Raw genomic sequence first — 15,656 nt, forward strand, 5'->3', positions numbered from 1 at the left:
GATGAATATCGCCCAGCTGTAATAGAATCGGAATATTATCTTTCTCTACTAATTGGTTAATGAGGGAGAATTTATTTACACTTATGTACATTGCAGTTTCATAAATTCTATTGTTCTTTATTTTGCTGTAAATGCCTGCAAGAAAATGAATCTCAAGGTAGTATATGGTGACATACATATACATACTTTGATTGCCAGCCAGTGGTGCAGTAGCATCCACACCAGACTTCGAGGTGAGTAGTCCTGCGTTAGAATCCGGCTGGCTCCTTGCATGCTTTCCATCTGTGCTGGGTTGAGTGTTCAGCTAGCAACTCAGCCCCATAAAAACGGACACATGCTAAAGGACCAGCAAGGTTGCTGCCCGATGTGCCACCAGGCGCCGAGAGGAACAACAACAACAACATACTTTGATAATAAATTTACTTTGACTTTGAAGAGTCCTCTTTATTGATGTGGTTGGATATATAAAATGCATCACTCTTCAGGACTGAAAGAAACACACCAAATACTGGCATTCTTAAACAGAACAGAAAATGTGGGAAATAGCCGGCATATATGGAAAGAGAAACAATCAATCTTTTAGGTTAAAGACCATTCATCAGAATGGGAAAAGTGGGATTTAATTTGCAGAGAGAGGGAGAGGAAGTAAGAACAAAGGGAATGTCTGTGATAGGATGGAGACAAAAGTTGCCAGATAACATAGTTGCTTTCAGTGCATCCTTGTCGATAGAGGCACAGAGTGAGAAAAGGAAAAGAAAGTGTTTAAGCTGAGGTAAATGTACTACACAGGAATATGCCCTTTGGGCACCATGGTAACATAGTGGTTAGCGTGACACTATTACAGTTTGGGTCATTCAGGAGTTTGGAGTTCATTTCCAGTGTCATTCTGTAAGGATTCTGTACATATTTCCCGTGAAATACATTGGTTTTATCTGGGTGCTCCAGTTTCCTCCCACTCCAAAGACATAGAAGGTAGGAGAACTGGTCACTGGAAATTGTCCCGTCGTTAGGTTAGGGTTAATCATGTTTGTCATGGGGTTGCTGTATCACTAAAAAATAAATAAAACTTTATGGTCTTTGGGAAGTGCAGAATACCAAGGAAAAGCATTTGAAAGCTATGTCAAGCTTCTCTGGGAAAAGGAATGACAAATTAAAGAAAGATGAAGACTTTTTGGTGGCAGCAGTATGAAATTCTCATCATCTGAACATATATCATGGAGGCAGAGAAACTGCGGACAGGGAGTGGTTCTGATGCAAGATCATCCACCTATAACATGCACTCGGGCTTTCTCCCTCAGCAACACACAAAACACTGGAGGAACTCAAGAAGCATCTTAGAAGAAATGGACAGTTGACACTTCAGGTTAAGACCTTTCATCTGGACTGAAAGCAAGAGGGGAGATGGCCAGTGTAAAGAGGTGGAAGGAAGAGGTGGAGGAAGAGCTAATGGGTGATAGATGGATTCAGGTGAGGGGGTGATGGGCAGATGGAGGATGGGAAGAGTGGGAATGGTGTCACAAGCTGGAAGGTGATAGATGGAAGTGACAAAGAGCTGAAGATGTTGGCATGTGATAACAGAAGTAAGTAGGAGGAGTTGGGGAGGCGAACCAGTGATAAGAGTGTGTAAGTGATAGGTAGTTGGAGAGAGTAGTGGATGAGAAAGAAATAGGGTTGATTATGAAGAGTGAGGGAGAGAAGAGAACAGGAGCAAAGGAGGTGGGGTACAGATACTGGAAGTTTGAAAATTTAATGTTCATATTCCATCTGGAGACGGCCAAAGTGGAAAATGAGGTGCTGTTCATCCGATTTGCCTGGAGCTGACAACAGAGGAGGCCCAGGACAGATTTATCAGCAGTTCCTTTTGTTTCAGATTTCCAGCAGGTCCTGCTCTCCAATATGTCCATTTGTTCCTTTTCTCCCTCCAACTGCGGGTTTAACCATTGATTGGCTGTCAAAAGAGAGATTAGCAGGTATTAATGGGTCTTTTCTTGGCTGGCAAGATGTATTGAGTGACGTGCCACAGAGATTGGTGCTGGATTGGAATTGACTTGGATGAAAGCACTGGTGGCTGCTAAGTATTACTGTTGACACATAGACAGATGTAAAAATATGTTGTAAGGAGGACATCAGGAGGCTACAAATGGTTGTAGATATGGTAAGTGATTACTTACTAAATTCTTATATGCAGATACTACAAGTAATTAGGAAAACTAACAGAATATAATTGTCACAAAATGCTGGTGGAACACAGCAGGCCAGGCAGCATGTATAAGCAGAAGCACTGTTGACGTTTCGGGCTGAGACCCTTCATCAGGACTAACTGAAAGGAAAGATAGTAAGAGATTTGAAAGTAGTGGGGGGAGGGGCAAATGCAAAATGATGGGAGAAGACTGGAGGGGGTGGGATGAAGCCAAGAGCTGGAAAGGTGATTGGCGAAAGTGATTCAGAGCTGGAGAAGGGAAAGGATCATGGGACGGGAGGCCTCGGGAGAAAGAAAAGGGGGGGGGGGGAAGCACCAAAGGGAGACAGAGAACAGGCAGACAACTAAAAATGTCAGGATTGGAGTAAGAAGGGGAGAAGGGGCATTAATGGAAGTTAGAGAAGTCAATGTTCATGCCATCAGGTTGGAGACTACCCAGCCGGTATATAAGGTGTTGTTCCTCCAACCTGAGTTTGGATTCATTTTGACAGTAGAGGAGGCCATGGATAGACATATCAGAGTGGGAATGGGATGTGGAATTAAAATATGTGGCCACTGGGAGATCCTGCTTTCTCTGGCGGACCGAGCGTAGGTGTTCAACGAAACAGTCTCCCAGTCTGCGTCGGGTCTCACCAATATATAAAAGGCCACATGGGGAGCACCGGACGCAGTATACCACACCAGCCAACTCACAGGTGAAGTGTCGCCTCACCCGGAAGGACTGTCTGGGGCCCTGATGGTGGTGAGGGAGGAAGTGTAAGGGCAGGTGTAGCACTTGTTCCGCTTACAAGGATAAGTGCCAGGAGGGAGATCGGTGGGAAGGGATGGGGGGGACGAGTGGACAAGGGAGTCGCGTAGGGAGTGATCCCTGCGGAAAGCAGAAAGAGGGGGAGGGAAAGATGTGCTTGGTAGTGGGATCAAGGATAAGTGCCAGGAGGGACTACCAAGCACATCTTTCCCTCCCCCCCTCTTTCTGCTTTCCACAGGGATCGCTCCCTACACGACTCCCTTGTCCACTCGTCCACCCCATCCCTTCCCACCGATCTCCCTCCTGGCACTTATCCTTAAAAGCGGAACAAGTGCTACACCTGCCCTTACACTTCCTCCCTCACCACCATTCAGGGCCCCATACAGTCCTTCCGGGTGAGGCGACACTTCACCTGTGAGTCGGCTGGTGTGATATACTGCGTCCGGTGCTCCCGGTGTGGCCTTTTATATATTGATGAGACCTGACGCAGACTGGGAGACCGTTTCGTTGAACACCTACGCTCGGTCTGCCAGAGAAAGCAGGATCTCCCAGTGGCCACACATTTTAATTCCACGTCCCATTCCCATTCTGATATGTCTATCCATGGCCTCCTCTACTGTCAAAGTGAATCCAAACTCAGGTTGGAGGAACAACACCTTATATACCGGCTGGGTAGCCTCCAACTTGATGGCATGAACATTGACTTCTCTAACTTCCGTTAATGCCCCTCCTCCCTTTCTTACTCCAAACCTGACATATTTAGTTGTTTGCCTGTTCTCCATCTCCCTCTGGTGCTTCCTCCCCGCCTTTTCTTTCTCCCGAGGCCTCCCGTCCCATGATCCTTTCCCTTCTCCAGCTCTGTATCACTTTCGCCAATCACCTTTCCAGCTCTTGGCTTCATTCCACCCCCTCTGGTCTTCTCCTATCATTTTGCATTTCCCCCTCCCCCCACTACTTGTGCTGTGAGGATTACATTCCTTGACTTCTCTAGTGCCTTGAACACCATCCAGCCCAAGATCTTAAGGCACAAACTAACGGAGATGGGAGTAGACTCTCACATGGTGGATTGGATAGTGGACTACTTGACAGATAGACCTCAGTATGTGCGGTTGGGAGACTGTAGGTCTGACACGGTGGTCAGCAGCACAGGAGCGCCGCAGGGAACCGTACTCTCTCCGGTCCTGTTCACCCTGTACACATCAGACTTCCAATATAACTCGGAGTCCTGCCATGTGCAGAAGTTCGCTGATGACACGGCCATAGTGAGGTGTGTCAGGAATGGACAGGAGGAGGAGTATAGGAAACTGATACAGGACTTTGTGATATGGTGCAACTCAAACTACCTGCGTCTCAATATCACCAAGACCAAGGAGATGGTGGTGGACTTTAGGAGATCTAGGCCTCATATGGAGCCAGTGATCATTAATGGAGAATGTGTGGAGCAGGTTAAGACCTACAAGTATCTGGGAGTACAGTTAGATGAGAAGCTAGACTGGACTGCAAACACAGATGCCTTGTGCAGGAAGGCACAGAGTCAACTGTACTTCCTTAGAAGGTTGGCGTCATTCAATGTCTGTAGTGAGATGCTGAAGATGTTCTATAGGTCAGTTGTGGAGAGCGCCCTCTTCTTTGTGGTGGCGTGTTGGGGAGGAAGCATTAAGAAGAGGGACGCCTCACGTCTTAATAAGCTGGTAAGGAAGGCGGGCTCTGTCGTGGGCAAAGTACTGGAGAGTTTAACATCGGTAGCTGAGCGAAGGGCGCTGAGTAGGCTACGGTCAATTATGGATAACTCTGAACATCCTCTACATAGCACCATCCAGAGACAGAGAAGCAGTTTCAGCGACAGGTTACTATCGATGCAATGCTCCTCAGACAGGATGAAGAGGTCAATACTCCCCAATGCCATTAGGCTTTACAATTCTACCGCCAGGACTTAAGAACTTTTTAAAAGCTATTATTAATGCTTTTTGAGATAGTGATTTAGATGCATATCATATTTTTTACTGAGTTAAGTATTGTATGTAATTAGTTTTGCTACAACAAGTGTATGGGACATTGGAAAAAAGTTGAATTTCCCCATGGGGATGAATAAAGTATCTATCTATCTATCTATCTATCTATCTATCTATCTATCTACTTTCAAATCTCTTACTATCTTTCCTTTCGGTTAGTCCTGACGAAGGATCTCAGCCCGAAACATCGACAGTGCTTCTCTTTATAGATGCTACCTGGCCTGCTGTGTTCCACCAGCATTTTGTGTGTGTTGTTTGGATTTCCAGCATCTGCAGATTTCCTCGTGTTTGCAGAATATAATTGTCTATTGCTTGGAGAATTGAATACAAAATTAAGGAGATCATACTTCAGTTTGTGACCACATCTAGAGCACTGTGTACAACACTGCCCTCTTTACTTAAGAAAGGAAGTTAATGCATTAGAAATTGTACAGAGAAGGTTTGCTGGTCCAGTACCTGGAATAGATGGATGGTTATGTGAGGTACAATTAGACAGACCAAGCTTATATCTGCTGGAATTTAGATGAATGAGTGATGTGGTTGATCATTAGTGAACTTGTAAAGTGTGTGTACAAGAATCCAGAACAGGAAGGTCATTGTTTAAAATATAAAGGGTCACATGGGAACCTTAACAAAGGATGATGGTTGTCTTTGAATATCTTTACTGCTGAAGTGTATAGGTACTTAATACACAGGGGGTAAAAGATTATCATTGGTTTACGGGAATGTGGAACCTTGGTTGCAATTAGATCAGTCATGTTTTTGTTGATTGAGACAACAGATTTAATTTTCAGGGCTTAATCCTCTTCCTGATTCATATGTTCATACATGGATATTAACCAGATAGCAAAGACAATGACATTACACAGATAACTTTCATCTGTGTCCTATCACAGTCATTCCCTCTGGTCTATCGGCTTGTTCTCACGCTTTAAATGAAAGATCCATTTCTTGAAAAGTTAACAGTTCTTTCTCCACAGACAACACCTGGCATGGTATGTATTTTCAGGATTTCCTGTTTTCATGAGTCCAGGTTGAGATTGAATATAGCCTGTGTTAACAAAATAGGAGAGAACAACTCCTTCTCCACAACCCTGGTCACGGTCAAGTTCCAGCCAGACTGATTCTCTTTGTGTAATAATATCTAAAGCTACATCTTAGGTAAGGATGTCCATATGTGACACATATATATAATATTATCATATAACAATCACAGCACGGAAACAGGCCATCTCGGCCCTCCTAGTCCATGCTGAACTCTTAATCTCACCTAGTCCCACCTACCCGCACTCAGCCCATAACCCTCCATTCCTTTCCTGTCCATATACCTATCCAATTTTACCTTAAATGACACAACTGAACTGGCCTCTACTACTTCTACAGGAAGCTCATTCCACACAGCTATCACTCTCTGAGTAAAGCATAAACTCACAGACACCACTACACCTGAATAATAATAACAACTTCAAATTCAAAGTCAAAGTTGACTTTATTACCAAATATTTTACATATAACCTATAATGAATTATTTAAACAAATAATCCTTAAACTTGCATTGGTCTTGTGTACATGAGCCCCTGGCACAGCAGTAACACAATTTGTTCTGCCAGGCAGGTTTCTGTTTAGATGTTGCAATTTTGATCATGGTCACTTTCATTCCTGACAGAGACACAATTGCGACTTTTTCTGATGTTTCTATTGATTCAACTATTTCAACTGCTCTTTTAAATGTAAGTTGTACTTCAGTTAGGAGCCATTTTTTAATTTTTTTTGAAAGATTCCACGAACTAAACGATCACTCAGTGCATCATTGAGCCCATCACTGAACTGACGACACTCAGACAACATCTTCAATTCAGCCACATAAGCTGAAATGGACTTCCCTTCCTTTTGATTCTGTTTATGAAACCTAAACCATTCACTAATCAACAATAGTTTTGGTTCTAAATGTTCCTACATCGCTTTCACGATATCAACAAAGTTAATTGTGGCTGGTTTGGCTGGAACAGTTAAACATCTAAGCAAATTGTATGCCTTTAAATCCAATGCACTCAGCAAAACTGGTACTTATTTCCCATTGGCTATGTAATTTGTTTCAGAATACTGCTCAATTTGCTCAGTATACAAAATCCAGTTATCTCTATTGGAAATCCAACATGTCAATCTTCCTGATATAGCTAGCATTTTCTGTTTTTTTATGATTGTTTCACGGTGCTTACTTTTTATGAACCTGTGAATTCTTCGATTTCTTGCCTTTTTTAAAATTGATTGCCTCTCCTTTCATAATGAAGATGCTCTGAAGAAGAAAAAAAAGTGCTATCTTTTTTTAACATGAACATTTCTCGCTGGGGCTTTTATAAACTCGAAAGTCTCACTGCACTTCAACAGGTAGGATTCTCATTTTAAGTCAAGTCAAGTCAAGTCAAGTCACTTTTTATTGTCATTTCGACCATAACTGCTGGTACAGTACACAGTAAAAATGAGACAACGTTTTTCAGGATGAAACAATATAAAACTACACTGAACTATAACCATATAACCATACAACAATTACAGCACGGAAACAGGCCATCTCAGCCCTTCTAGTCCGTGCCGACGCTTATACTCACCTAGTCCCACTGGCCCACACTTATTAAAACAACACAAAAAAAAACTAGACTAGATTACAGACCTACCCAGGACTACATAAAGTTCACAAAACAGTGCAGGCATTACAATAATTAATAAACAAGACAACAGGCACAGTAGAGTAAGTTGGTGTCAGTCCAGACTCTGGGTATTGAGGAGTCTGATGGCTTGGGGGGAAGAAACTGTTACATAGGTCTTGTTGTGAGAGCCCAAATGCCTTTTCCCAGATGGCAGGAGGGAAAAGAGATTGTATGAGGGGTGTGTGGGGTCCTTCATAATGCTGTTTGCTTTGTGGATGCAGCATGTAGTGTAAATGTCTGTAATGGTGGGAAGAGAGACCCCAATGATCTTCTCAGCTGACCTCGCTATCCGCTGCAGGGTCTTGTGATAAGAGATGGTGCAATTTCCGAACCAGGCAGTGATGTAGCTGCTCAGCATGCTCTCAATACAACCCCTGTAGAATATGATGAGGATGGGGGTTGGGAGATGGACTTTCCTCAGCCTTCGCAGAAAGTAGAGATGCTGCTGGGCTTTCCTTGCTATGGAGCTGGTGTTGAGGGACCAGGTGAGATCCTCTGCCAGGTGAACACCTCATCATGAAAAATACTTCATTTCCTCTATGTTTTGTAACTCCAAAACAAAAACCTAATTAAAGAGAAAATAAGAAATCCTGAAATGTGTCTTTCTTTGATTTTTACATTAAGCAAGGCTCACATGTATCACATGGTAGTGTCATGACGTATGTTTACACGTAACTTGTAATGAATTATATAAATGAACAAACAAGCTTAATCAAACAATGCATTTAGAATATTACTCAAATGCTATTTAAATATTAAAAACACAACAATGTCATTGGCAACCCTCACTGATTGAGATATGCTGATGAGAAAATCGTGTCCAGTTGCAGATGGAAATACAGTGACCTAGGTCTCGAGGCTTGACAACGAGTTTGGTTGGGATGATTGTGCTGAATGTTGAGCAGTGGTCATGTAGCTTTACATGTAAATTTCTGTTGTCCAGAACAGAGTGAAGAACCAGAGAAATCACATTGACCAGGAGGCAAATTGGACCAGATTCTTGTCATCTCTAAGGTGGGAGTTGAATTGCACCATGATAGACATTGAGGATGGTCACACAATCTCATTGAGCACCAGCACAATAGATGTTTTTTTGAAGCAGGTAGGGACCTCAGGCTGCAGAAGTGAAAAGTGCATATGCTCATAAATACTACAGATGGACATATCTTCTGTATGAGCCTGGTATGACATCTGGGTCAGACAAGCTCCTTGGATTCTCCATCTTGAATGATGCAAAACCTCAGAGATTGAGATCAGAGGGTCATTCAGAAAAGTGGGGGCTTCTGTGCTTATATCATAAATATCCCTATTACAGTGTGCATAAAAAGTACTGAAGTCATCCAGGAGCAATGGGTTATTGCCACTTCTGCTAACAGATTTCACCTTATAGGGTGTTGTATTGTGCAAGTCCTGCCACAGCTGTTGTGCATCAGCCTGTGAGTCCAGTTTAGTCCAAAGCTGCCTCTTTATGCTCACAATAGCCTTTCGTAGATAGTAACCTGATCTGCATCCTTAGGACCATTTCCCATATTCCTATTACTTGATTCCCTTAAAGCCAAGAAGTCGATCTCACTCATTGACTGAACTTCTGCAACACTCTGGTTTAGAGAATTCTATGGATTGTAAGTCAAAAATACTGACATTATTTTAAATGGTTTTATGGCCTGGGTCTGAGACTGTGACCTTTAGTTCCGCACTCCTCATTCAGGGCAAACATCCTACCTACATTCTGACCATTGGGCCCCAAGAGACTGCTGATGCTGGAACTGGAGCAAAAATAAACTGCTGGAGAAACTCTAGAAAGTTGAGCAGCATCTATGAATGTACAGGGATGGTCAGCATTTCAGGTTGATATCTTGTGTCAGCCCTTTCAAAATTTTGTAAATTTCAATAAAATCTACACTCACTCTTCTAAATGTCACAATCTACTCAATCTCTGTCTCCTCCCACCCCCCATCCCCAACATCGCCAACTCACCATTCTTGGAACCAGACTAGTAAGTCTTCCCTGAAAACTCTCCAATGCCAATACATCCTTACTTAGTGAAGAGATCAACTCCAGGTGCAGTCACAGCAATGTCCTAGGCAATTGACTATGAGATTCCCTACCCGTGAGGGGGCAACTCAGTAGCGTAGCAGTTAGCATATTGCTGTACAGTGATCACGGAACAGCGTTCAATCCTTGCTGCTATCAGTAAGGAGTTTGTACGTTCACCCAGTGACTGCAAGGGTTTCTTCTGGGTGCTCTGATCCCCTCTCAAATTCCAAGGACATATGGGTTGGGGTTAGTGAGTTGTGGGCATGCTATGTTGGTGGTTGAAACATGTTGACACTTGCAAGCTTCCCCTAGTACAATCCTCACTGATATGATTTGACACAAATGATACATCTCATTGTATGTTTCAATGTGACAAATAAAGCTAATCTAAACTCAATCTGGTCAAACCCTCTCTTAATAATGGCTAACACAACTTCGCTCTTCTGAAAGTCTGTGTACATAAATTCTGCCTAGGTCTCTTGTTTCCTATAAAAAGAAACAATTTAGATTGGATTGTTTCACAATTCATTCAACCTTCCAGTAATAGTGCTTCCCACTTTGCAGCAGCAAATGTTTTCAATGAACGTCTGAAAATTATTACCCTCCTAGCGCACTGCTCTAACATCTCTCCAAACTGAGGATCTGGTTCCACCTCAGCAGGTAGCACCTGCATATGCTGCATGTCCTGGGGAAGAGGTTTCAAAACTTTGTCTTCAAAAAGAGGGATGTTCACGGTGAAGAAGGAGGCACTTTGAATTGAGCTAGTCAGCTGCTCTACAAGAGCTGCCTCACTGGAAAGCTGCCTGTTGTCTTGAATCCCCTCCCAGTCCATTATCACACCACACTAAATTGCCTTTGCTGCTAAATGCAGCTGCTGCTCTCATTGCTCAGGGACTGCTCTATTCCATCCACAACCAGTCTCTTCTTTATATGTAGAGGCATTTATATGTGCAGTCATTAGCAAACTCTTAATGGCCAACCATAGATCCTTTTGCAGTTTTTGATTTCTTTTCGAGAGGACAGTAACAAAGTTGATGACATAGTCTTCTGATGCTCTTGAATCCTTCCCCTTTGCTTTTCCATGCAGGTATTTCTCACAAGCCTCTTGTTGATGGTGAAAACAACTTAGATATTCATATTCAACATGACCAGATCCCTCCCTGTTTATCAGCCCCAGCTCTCAATATTCATAGGGCCCACAAATGAAATGTTAACCACTAGTGGCAAACTAAAGCTTTATCAAATAACTGTCTTATCAAAGTTTTCAAGTAGCATAATCAGGAAGGGCACATGTCCTGTTTTGTCTCCTCCTGTTCCTGACAGCCATATCTACATTTGTTCCTTTTCTGTCTCCAGTTGCTATCAGTCAGTACACAGTATAACACGTCCAAGTTGGACAATGATACAAAGCTACGTCGGTTGGAGTTAAACTATAGGAGGACGTGAAGAAGCTATCAAAGGAAACTACAGGCCAGTCCGCCTGACATCAAAATGTACTGGAAAGAATTCTGAGGGATAGAATCTACAGGCATTTGGACAGAGTTTGATTAGGATGTCAGCATGGCTTTGTGCATGCGAAGTTGTGCTTGGTGAATCCTTTAGTGTTTTTTGAAGAGGTAGTCAAAAAGATAGATGAGGGTAGGGCAGAGGATCTTGCCTATCAGACTTTAGCAAGGTCTTCAACAAAGTCCTGCATATCTGTAAGGTTAGGTCCCAGAGAGAGTTTGTTTGGTGATTTTAAAATTGGCTCCGAGGGAGGAAGCAGATGATGGTGGTGGAAGGATGTTTCTCAGGATGGAGACTGGTGGTCCACAAGACCACAAACATAGGAGCAGAATTAGGCCATTCAGCCCATTGACTTGCTCCACCATTCCACCATGGCTGATTTATTATCCCTCTCGGCCTCATTTTCCTGCCTTCTCCCTGTAACCATAGACACTCTTCCTAATCAAGAACTTATCAACCTCCGCTTCAAATATAGCCACTGACTTGACCTCCACAGTCATCTGTGTCAGTGAATTCCACAGATTCACCACCCTCTGGCTAAAGAAATTCCTCTTCATCTCTGTTCTAATTCAAGGGTTGATGTTGGGAATCTAGTTATTTGATATTTAAATAAATGTTTTGGATGTGAATGTACAAGGCTTGATTTGCAAGTTTATGAATGATGTCAGATTATGGCATGTTGCTGATAGTGAAGAATGTTTTTGTAAATTTCAAGGGGGTCTTGTTCAGTTAAGGAAGTGGACCAAGGACTGGCAAATGGATTTCAATGCAGATGAGCTTGAGGTGATGATTTTTGAAAATCAGACCAACGTACTATGAATAGTTGGTACCAGGAATTGCAAAGGAGCAGAGGGATCTAGGAGTACATGTGCATGGTTCATTGAAAGCAGCATCCCACGTAGACAGGATGGCAAAAAAGGCATTTGGCATGCTGCACTTCATCAATCAGAGCACTCACAATCAGGGCATTGTCTTGCAGTTTTACAGGTCGCTGGTGAGGTCACGCTTGGAGTTCTCTGTACAATTTTGGTTGCCCTGTTGTAGGAACAGGAAGTTTAAACTGGAAAACAAGATTTATCAGCATGTTGCCAGGACTAGAGAGATGAGTTATGGGGAGAGGCTAGCTAGGTGTTCATTCATGTTAAAATTCAGTTTATTGTCACTCAACCGTACACATGTACACGGCCAAATGCAACAGTCTTCCAAGGTCCACATATAACTCACACACGTAACAAAGTAATTTTACCACTTGTAAATTAACAGATAATATGCATTTATGACACAAGTTAAAGGGTAAACAGTAGAATGCTACTGATGCTGAGAACTGGGCAGGAGCAGGGAGTTCAGTAGTCTTGCAGCATGAGGGAAGAAGCTGTTTCCCATTCTAACAGTTCTTGCCCTAATGCTGTGGTACTGTATTTGTGATCCTTTCATTTTATTGCTTCTTCTTTTGAATAGTTTTCTTATTCTCTTTATCCAGCTCTCCATCCACCCTGCCATTTTGTTTTCTTTTTCATTATTTGAATTTTACCTTTGTTTTCTTCATCACGTTGCCTTTTGTTTAGCTTGAATTTCTTTCTCACTTTCATCCGCTCACCCTTGTCCATTTGCCACCCACTCCTTACCATCTTACCTCAGATGAATTCTCACTGCCTTCCTTCCTGGGATTTGGTGCTCAGTCAGAGAAAGGATATAATGCTGAGACTTAGAATTTGGACCCTGAGGAATCCAGGAACATGGGACTCAGGTGGGAGCTGTGAAGTCAAAGATTGGACTGCTGAAGAACTTTGCCTCAGCAGCTCTCTTCCCCCCCCCCCCCCCCCAATACTAGAGTCAGGGAGTCATACATCATGGAAACAGACCCATTGACTCATCTGTCCTAGACTGACCAAAGTGCCTGTGTATGCCAATCCCATTTACTTACATTTGGCCCATATCTCTCTAAACTTTTCCTATCCACGTGCCTGCTTAAATGGAGCAATTGTACCTGTCTTCATCAATTCCTCTGTCAGCTTGTTCTCCATATCCACCAGCACTCTGTGTGAAGAACTTGCCTCTGAGGTCTCTTCACAACTTTTCCTCTCTCATCTTAAACCTATGCCTTCTAGTTTTAGACACCCCTACCCCGAGAAAAAGGCTGTGATTATTTGCTTTATTTATGCAGCCTCCAGCAGAAACAGTCCCAGCCTATTCAGCGGATTAAATCTGTATTTCCTGGAGTGGAGGAGATTGACGGGTGGCCTGCTGGAAGTATACAAAATCATGAGGTGTACATACAGGGTGAAAGTGCATAGCCTTTTTCACAGGAAGGAGGTAAAACCTAGAGAGATCTTGATTAGCTAGGCATTTGGGCTGAGTGTTAGCAAATAGCTTTCAATCCAAATAAGTAAGCTAAAAACAAAAGGTTTGAGATCAAAGATTTGAAAGATATATCGAAGGCAATTTCTTCACGCAAAGGGTGGTGCTTATTTGGAATGAGTTACAAGAAATAGTGGCTGAGGTGGGCACATTAAAAGTAATCTGGATAAGCTTAGAGAGCTATGGGCCAAACATGGGCAGCTGGGACCAGCTTCCTGGACAACTCAATTACATGGGCATGCTGGGCCAAAGAGTTTGCCTCCATGTTGTATAACGGTTTGACTCCAGCCCTCAGATCCCAGTAACATTCCTGGGAATCTTTTCTAACCTTCTCTTAGCTTAATCATACCCTTCTAATAATGCAACAAGCAAATCTAAGACCATTATTCTAACTGTGGCTAAACCAACAATTTACAGAAATACAAAATAGTGTTTCAGCTCTTGTACTCGATTTCCTGACCAATGAAGGCAGGCACATACACAAGCACCGACAAAAGGTGCAGGCCCCACACCTTCCCCAGCCGACGCAAGGTGCAGGCCCCATGCATTCATTATCATTCTATCTACCTGTGCTGCGGCTTTTGGGGAACTATCTCCTTATGCCTGAAGGTCACTCTTTTCAGTAATATTTGTTACTTTTTGTTCAGTTTCCTTTTCCATTTCTCTACAGGTCATTGTCTTGATTTTCTCCACTGTCTCTTTCACATTTGTTTCACTTCCTCGACCCTCAACTTTCCATTCACCCTCTATAAGCCTCTCTCGTTCCTTTCTATTTAACTTACACCTTCTCTGTCTTCCTCCTACTTATTCCCCTCTGCCTCATGCTCCACCATTCAATTCCCTTTCTTGTTGGCTTCATCTGTTTGCTCTCATTTTTTAAAATTAATTTTCACTGCTTTCTCTCCATTCTCCTTTACAAAACTGCTCAATCTCTGTCAGATTGCATGGGGATTATGAATGAACAGCCCTTTTCAAGTCCAGCCACAAATTTGCAATTGGATTGAGGTCTGGACCCTGACTTGACCACTCCAGGATGTAAATTTTGTTGTTTTTAAGCGATTCCTGTGTAACTTTTGCTTTATGCTTAGTGTCATTATCTTTCTGGAAAACAAATCTTCTCCCAAGTTGTAGTTCTCTTGTGGACTGCATCAAGTTTTCCTCCAGGATTTCCCTGTATTTTGTTGCATTCATTTTACCCTCTACCTTCACAAGCCTTCCAAGGCCTGCTGCAGTGAAGAATCCCCACAGTATGATGCAGCCTCCACCAGGATTCACAGTAGGGGTGGTGTGTTTTTGATAATGTGCAATGTTTGGCTTATGCCAAACCTAGTGTTTGGTCTGTGGCCAAAAAGCTCAATTTTGGTTTCATAAGACTGTAGAACCATCTTCAGAGAATTCAGAGACTGTCACATGCCTACCTGCAAACTCTTTCTGGGATTTCATGTGAGTTCTTTTCAACAGTGGCTTTCTCTTTACCACTCTCCAATAAAGTTGTGACTGGTGAAGCATCTGTGCAACAATTGTTGTATGCACAGTCTCTCCCATCTCAGCCACTGAAGCTTGTAACTCCTCCAGAGTTGTTATAGTTCTCTTGGTGGCCTCCCTCACTAGTCCCCTTCTTGCACAGTCACTCAGTTTTTGAGGACGTCCTGCTCTAGGCAGATTTACAGCTGTGCCATATTCTTTCTATTTCTTGAAGATTGACCTAACTGCACTCCAAGGGATATTCAGTGACTTGGAAATTTTCTTGTATCTATCTCCTGACTTGTGCTTTACAATAACCTTTTTGTAGAGTTGCTTGGAGTGTTCTTTTGTCTTCATGGTGTAGTTTTTGCCAGGATACTGACTCACCAGCAGTTGGACCTTCCCAATACAGGTGTATTTTTATTACAATAGAAACATCTCAACTGCACACAGGTGATCTCCATTTAACTAATTATGTAGCTTCTAAAACCAATTGGCTGCAGCAGTGATGATTTGGTGTGTCATATTGAAGGGGGTGAATACTTATGCAATTAGTTATTTTGTGGTTCATAATTGTAATTAATTTAGATCACTTTGTAGAGATCTGCTTTCACTTTGACATG

General features: G+C 42.7%; 1 long non-coding RNA gene across 2 annotated transcripts in view; it reads right to left on the minus strand.

Moving 5' to 3' along the window:
- Positions 1 to 464: 464 nt before the first annotated feature.
- Positions 465 to 15,656, minus strand: part of LOC140741971 (uncharacterized) — a 236,104-nt gene continuing 220,912 nt past the window's right edge. For both annotated transcript variants that reach the window (XR_012102180.1, XR_012102179.1), the window contains exon 3: positions 465 to 1,948. This is a non-coding gene — a long non-coding RNA (uncharacterized lncRNA). The remainder of the gene's footprint in view (positions 1,949 to 15,656) is intronic.

The sequence above is a fragment of the Hemitrygon akajei genome, chromosome 19 (assembly GCF_048418815.1).
Source record: "Hemitrygon akajei chromosome 19, sHemAka1.3, whole genome shotgun sequence".
Classification (NCBI taxonomy): Eukaryota; Metazoa; Chordata; class Chondrichthyes; order Myliobatiformes; family Dasyatidae; genus Hemitrygon; species Hemitrygon akajei.